We start from the raw sequence: 6,577 nt of genomic DNA, 5'->3' as shown, positions 1-6,577 counted from the left end.
GAGCTACACCCTCCCCCCAAACCTAACTTTAAAAAAGAGAGAGAGAAAGAGATGGGAATGCAAAGGGGGAGCTGACCGCCTGGGTTCAAACTCCACCGCATCACCTGCAACCTGTGCTATAACTGGAGCAAGCCAGTGACTCCACCTCCCCTGACTCCGTCTCCCCTTCTCTGAAAGGGAGACCCCAGTGGACCTACCTCCCACGGTGGAGGCCAGGATTGAAAAAGAAAATGCCTGCGAAGCCCCGGCTCTAGCGCGCTTCCAGCTGAGCCCGGCGCCCGGCAAACCGGGGCGGGTTCCACTTGTGCCCACCCCCGGAGCACCCCGCCCGCGCGCCCGCTCCCCGGAGGGGCAGAGGCCCCAACCCTGACGCCCCACTGCCCCGCGCTGACTGGGAGGGCAGTGGGGCGTCACGCGGAGGCTCTGCCGCGCTCCCACCCTCCTTACCTGGGAGTCCCAGCCGGACCGCGCACACCTGGCCCCCGCGGGAAGTCGGGAAAAGGGGCGGGGCCTCGCCTGGGCGGAGGGCGCAGGGCGCGCGCGTAGTGTTTGGGAGCGACGCTGAGGAACGCGGAGGAGGAGTCCCGGATGTAGGCGTGGCTGAGGCGCGGCTAGGAGGGTTTTAAGAGCGTGGGCGTGGCTGAGGTGCTATGGGAAGGAGTATGGGTGGGGCGGGGCTGAGGCGCGGAGGGGAGGAGTCCCGGGTGGAGCGGGGCTGAGGCGTGGAGGCAGGTCCTTTGCATTTCCGGCTGGGTCCCCTTTTTTTTAACGTTTGTTTTTATTGAGTTATAGTCAGTTTACAATGTTGTGTCAATTTCCAGTGTAGAGCATAATTTTTCAGTTATACATGAACATACGTATATTCATTGCCACGTTTTTTTTCCGCTGGGAGCTACCACAAGATCTTGTATATATTTCCCTGTGCTATACCGTATAATCTTGTTTATCTATTCTACATATGCCTGTCAGTATCTACAAATTTTGAACTCCTAGTCTATCCCTTCCCACCCCCGCCCCCTTGGCAACCACAAGTTTGTATTCTATGTTTATGAGTCTGTTTATGTTTTTTATTTATTTTTATTTTTATTTTTTTTAATTCCACATATGATCGATCTCATATGGTATTTTTCATTCTCTTTCTGGCTTACCTCACTTAGAATGACATTCTCCAGGGACATCCATGTTGCTGCAAACGGCGTTATATTGTGGTTTTTATGGCTGGATAGTATTCCACTGTATAAATATACCACATCTTCTTTATCCAGTCATCTGTCGGTGGACATTTAGGCTGTTTCCATGTCTTGGCTATTGTAAATAGTGCTGCTGTGAACACTGGGGTGCAGGTGTCTCCTGATGCGCATCCATCGCTCTGCAATGCTGGACCATTGGTTCTTTGGTTCAACCGCCGACGCATTCCGGGTCGTGCTGATGCTTCCTTGGCCCAGGCTGACTCTGCCTGAGTCTGGTCTTCCTCCTGTCGCTGTCACTGGTTCTGGCCTGCCTGTCTGGATCTCTGGCCTCAGGCTGTGTCTCTTAGTGGTCTTGACCAGCGCTTCCTCTCTACCCCATCTGTTCTCTACTCCGCCTCCCCACCCCCCTTTCATTTCTCTATTCTTGCCTCCCAGATGACAGAATATCCTTCTCTCCCGGTCATTTCAGTGGTAAAATCAGACATCCATTAGATATTCATTAGACAACAGAGGGACTGTTGAGGATGGGCCCAGCTTCAGCCCAAGTTTGGAAAAATTCCCCAGAGGCTATGGACTTGAGGCTGGGCTTTCAGATTTGGCCAGGGGCCTGGCTCTGGCTATTCTGAATCCTGGGAGAAGGGCTCCATATCCTTGCCTGCCTGAGCAGTGGCCTCTGGGGTGCAGAGGCGGTGTGGGAAGAGGCAGCTCATGTTCCCTAAGAGTTAGAACTCTCCCAGGCCAGGCAGGATCCACCTGCGCCAGCAGGACTTTGGTCCCCTTCTCCTGCAGGAGTTACTCTTGGCCTCAGTGGCCTCTAAGGGTCAAAGCCACCTCAGCTAGTATTTTTCTGTCCCAGTATGAGCCCAGGACCTGGTGCATGCTAAGCACTGCACTCCACCGCTGAGCTATACCCTCCCCACAAAGCTGGCTTATTTCTGTTTCTTCTCTGTCAGTCTCAGACACAAAGCTGCTCAGAGAGGCTGCGCCTGGCCAGTACATAAGGCCCAGCCCAGGCTCTGGACCAAGTTTTGGGAGAAGCAAAGGTGCGGCTCTGGCTTGTCCACTCGCTTCCCCCAACTTCCTCCAAGGCCAGAGCAGTTCACATCTTCTGGACTCTGAACCCCTCTCTCCCACCTCTTGTTAGAATTTACATTAATTATGCACAGACTTTGGACATGTCTTGCACACAGCTGAGTTGGATTTTTAACTCTGCAAGAGATGTCATATTTGGTGGGGTTTTTTTTAAGCTAGTGGTAAAAAAAATTCAAACAGTACAAATGGTACACATAGAATAGGAAGTTGCCTTCCCACCGCTGACACTTGGTTTTCTCCAAAGGACATCTCTGCTGCACATTTTTTTGGGCCTCTATCTTGTTTTCATCAAAATTGGTTCTGAAGATAAATTTAGGCAGAAAAAAATGCCTTTATGAAAAGTTACTAAGTGCGAAGCGAAATGGAAAGATGGCGCCTCAAGACTGCTTGGGGGAGGGGGCCGCAGTGCCGCGAGGCTGGGGCCGCGGCGTCGGTTTGCGCGCGAGGGCACCCGGGGCCGCGCGTCCCACGGGGCCGCTCGCTCCCGGCCTCCGCCTTCGGGTCAAATCTCTCCTCACGCTGCGCAGCCTAGCGCCGCGCGGGCTCCCCTGACCGGCCGACCCAGGTTGTCGGTGTCATTGCTGGGGAAGACGAAAAAGGCAGAAAGATCCCGGAATATGTGACCCATTTTAACGGGTGGCACAGCAGCTGGGATGGATGGGCAGCTGAAGACCACGTGCTTCGTGACAGCGATGAAGATCGGAGACGACATGTAAACTGGCAAGAAAAGCTGTAGCTCGCCTGAGAAGCACACGGAGAAAGGAAGCGCTGCCGGCCGCCTGGCATAGACTCTGTCTTAAAAAGCCTCCCCGCTGAAGAAGAGGATGACAGTGGTGGAGAAAAGGATGGAGAAATAAGTGAAGAGAGTGATCCTGAAGTGCAGGGAGAGCCAGAGCTGCGCGCAGAAAGGCGCATGCAAGGAAGATCGGCAACCGTCGCAATCCCTGCAGTCCTGAAGCGGCAGCTGGAGGATGGCTGCTACCACGTCAACGGGAGGAGACGGTTAGTGAAGCTCCCGAGCCAGACCAGCGTCATAACAATTCTGGAATCTACGTGAAGCGTTCCGCTGTCCATGCGGCCTTTTCAGCCAGACGGAGGCCTCGCCACCGCCACGCCGGGCCGCACGCCAGCACGAACGTCCATTACATCCCAGCAGAGAAGAACGCTCACCTTTGTAAGGAGATGGCGGATGGATTAAGAATAACCTTTGATTACACTCTCCCACTGGTTTTGCTCTACCCATACGAACAAGTTCAGTATAAAAAGGTGACTTCACCCAGTTTTTTTCTTCCGGGTAAGGAAAGCGCCACCAACACTCACAGGAAGCAGGAGGAGCTCTCTCCAAGCCCGCCTTTGCTGAGCCCCTCCACGCCACAGGCCACAGAAGGCCGGCCAGCCGCAGGTGAGCCAGCTATCCCCGGAAGGCGCGAAGCCGAGCCGGAAGCCCTGCAGCCCCCGAGGCGGTGCACGCGCCACCCTGCCGGGTGCGGCAGGCTGCCCGGGCGCGGGAGCGGCGCCTGGCTCAGCCCCAGCGCCGGCGGCAGGGCGCGTCCGCCAGCTCGCCCGCCTGCTTCTGCGCCCGCGGGAGAGACCCCTGCGCACAGCAGGTCGTCCTCGCCCGTTCCCCCGACCCCTAGCCGGGAAGCGAGTACCGCGTTTGCTGGCTTCGGAGGCAGAGGAACTAATGAAACAAACGAGGCCCTCTCCTGGAAACTGGTACCCGACAGTTACCCCGCCAGGTGACCGGCCACCTCCACCATCTTACATTTATGGGGCTCAACACTTGCTGCGATTGTTCGTGAAGCTTCCAGAAATCCTTGGAAACATGTCCTTTTCTGAGAAGAATCTGAAGGCTTCGCTGAAGCACTTTGCTCTCTTTCTGAGCTTCTTAGCGGAATACCACGACTTCTTCCCAGAGTCTGCCTACGTGGCCGCCTGTGAGGCGCACTACGGCTCGAAGAACCCCAGGGCGGTTTAGTAGGGTTTTGGTGGCTGAGGGTTCTGAAAGAACAGCGTTTCTATCTAGCTGTGCGTTCTAAGTTCCCGATGAAGAACTAGGGAGCTGGCGGGCCTTCTTTACAGAGTGGATGCAACGCCCACTCTCGGGGTGGGGGTGGGGAGGGGGGCTCTGGCAGAGGCAGACCCGTTTATTTGAGTTGCTCACCTACTGTAGTTCTTTCTGTTAAGGATGACTTCTTAGGTGTCTGAACAGCTTCCGACATTTGACCCCTGCCACGGTACATGTCATCTGTGATGGCAGGACGAGAGCAGCTGTGTTCACAGTGAAATGTTCATGACAGTGTGCATAGGCTGGGCTGTTCCAGTAGATGTTGGAGTTATTTGTTAGAGATAACCACATTTTTTAGTTATTTGTTAGCATTAAACAAAATTGTTCTGCAAACTGTTTTCATTCTTATAATGAGGCTGAGCAACTGTCCAACAAATTTTAGTTTTGCTTGGAAACCGCAAAGTAGTCCCAGAATATTTTAGAGAGAATTAATATTGATGGGAAAAGAAAATTTGCAGCTATACATTTGCTTGTTACAGTTCCTTTTCCTTAAAACTTTGTTTTTGATGAATTAAATAAAGCAGTGCCTGAATGTTTGAGATTTTACAGCTATAATTGGTTGTATAATGTTATGGTTCCCTATCTGTAAAATGTTATTTTTGATGCTTTAAATAAGTCATTGCCCATCTTATTGGAAATAAAAAAAAAGCCTGCGTGGGGGAGATTTTCCTTGCATGGAGACAGGACTGCATGAAGCTTTTTGAAATACGAGTCCAATGGCATTGGGATTGACAGTTTTGTTTCTCTGCTTGATTCATTTCCAACTAAAAACACAAGCATTCTTCTCTGCTTGGAGGCCTTTTTTTTTTTTTCAAGATAAAATTCACACATAGTTTGCCAATTTAAAGTGTACAATTCAGTGGTCTTTGGCATATTGACAACCATCATCACAATCAAATTTAGAACACTGTCATCACCCCTAAAAGGAGCCCTGTGGCTTTTGGCTCCCAATTACCTCCTAAATCCCATTGCCCTCGGTAACCACTTACCTACTTTCTGTCTCTGCAGAGACTCCTATTCTGGACATTTCATATAAATTAAACCATGCCATATGAAGTCTTTTGTGACTGGTATCTTTCACTTAGCCTAAGTTTTTCAAGTTCATCCATGTTGTAGCCTGTATCACTATTCCATTCCTTTTTGTGGCTGGATAATATTTCATTGTACAGAGAGACTATATTTTATTTATCCATTCACCAGCTGATGGACATTTGGGTGGATTCCACTTGGCTATTATAAATAATGCTGCTGTAAACATTTGTGTACAAGTACTTGTGTGGACATATGTTTCCATTTCTTTTGAGTGGAATTGCTGAGTCACATGGTAACTTTATGTTTAATTTTTTTGAGGCTCAGCCAGACTGTTTTCCAAAGTGACTGCACCATGTTATAACCCACCAGTGGTGTAGAAGGGTTCTCACTTCTCCATATGCTCACCAACACTTATTATTACGTCTTTTTAATTATAGCTATCCTAGTGGGTGCCAGGTGCTCTCTCACTGTGGGTTTTGATTTGCATTTTCCTGATGAATGATCATCTGAGAACTTTTAATAAACTTCATTTGCAGTTAGGGTTGTCTGCCCATTTGCCAGTGTCACCTGATGTGGTATTGCCTCTGAACAACTTGAGGGTCTCCACTTACTCTTTAATTTTCCCCCCAAAGCAAAGTAATGCCCTCTGCATTATGATTATAATTCAAAGCCTTCTTGAGCATCAGTTGGGGGCTGGACACTGTCCTAGGTGCTGAGGATCCAGCAAAAAGAGCAAGATCTTGCCTCTTGGAGAGCATGGTGGCTAGGTTGTGGCTCTGGATTTGAATCCTTGCTTTGTCACCTTCCAGCCACGTGGCCTTGAACAGGGTGTCCTGCCTTTCCCAGCTGCAGTTCCCTCATCTGTGAAATAAGGTTGCTCTGCTAGTTACATGGAAAGCACTTAGCACGGCGTCTGGTACCTAGTGACTGCTCAGTAGGCATTCGTTACTGTTAAAGATGAAGCCAGACAATGAAATAAATGTTAGCAATAATGAAGAGTTACGTATGATCAGAGAAACACAAAGTGTCATGGAACACAGAGCGGGGATCCCCCAGCCCAGTCCAGGGTCTAGGAAAGGTTACTCAGAGAGGAAGTGATGTTTAAATAAAGAGGGTATAGCTCAAGTGGTAGAGAACATGCTTAGCATGCAGGAGGTCCTTGGTTCAATCCCCAGTACCTCCTCTAAAAATAAAT

At 50.5% G+C, this 6,577-nt stretch overlaps 1 pseudogene; it reads left to right on the top strand.

The window, feature by feature from the left end:
- The first annotated feature begins 2,424 nt into the window (after window positions 1-2,424).
- On the top strand, window positions 2,425-5,510 carry LOC102514503 (annotated as a pseudogene).
- Window positions 5,511-6,577: the final 1,067 nt, after the last annotated feature.

This window comes from Camelus ferus, chromosome 16 (genome assembly GCF_009834535.1).
Source record: "Camelus ferus isolate YT-003-E chromosome 16, BCGSAC_Cfer_1.0, whole genome shotgun sequence".
NCBI classification, from domain to species: Eukaryota; Metazoa; Chordata; class Mammalia; order Artiodactyla; family Camelidae; genus Camelus; species Camelus ferus.
The sequence above is the reverse complement of the archived record's forward strand: the minus strand, read 5'-3'. Positions and strand labels throughout refer to the sequence as shown.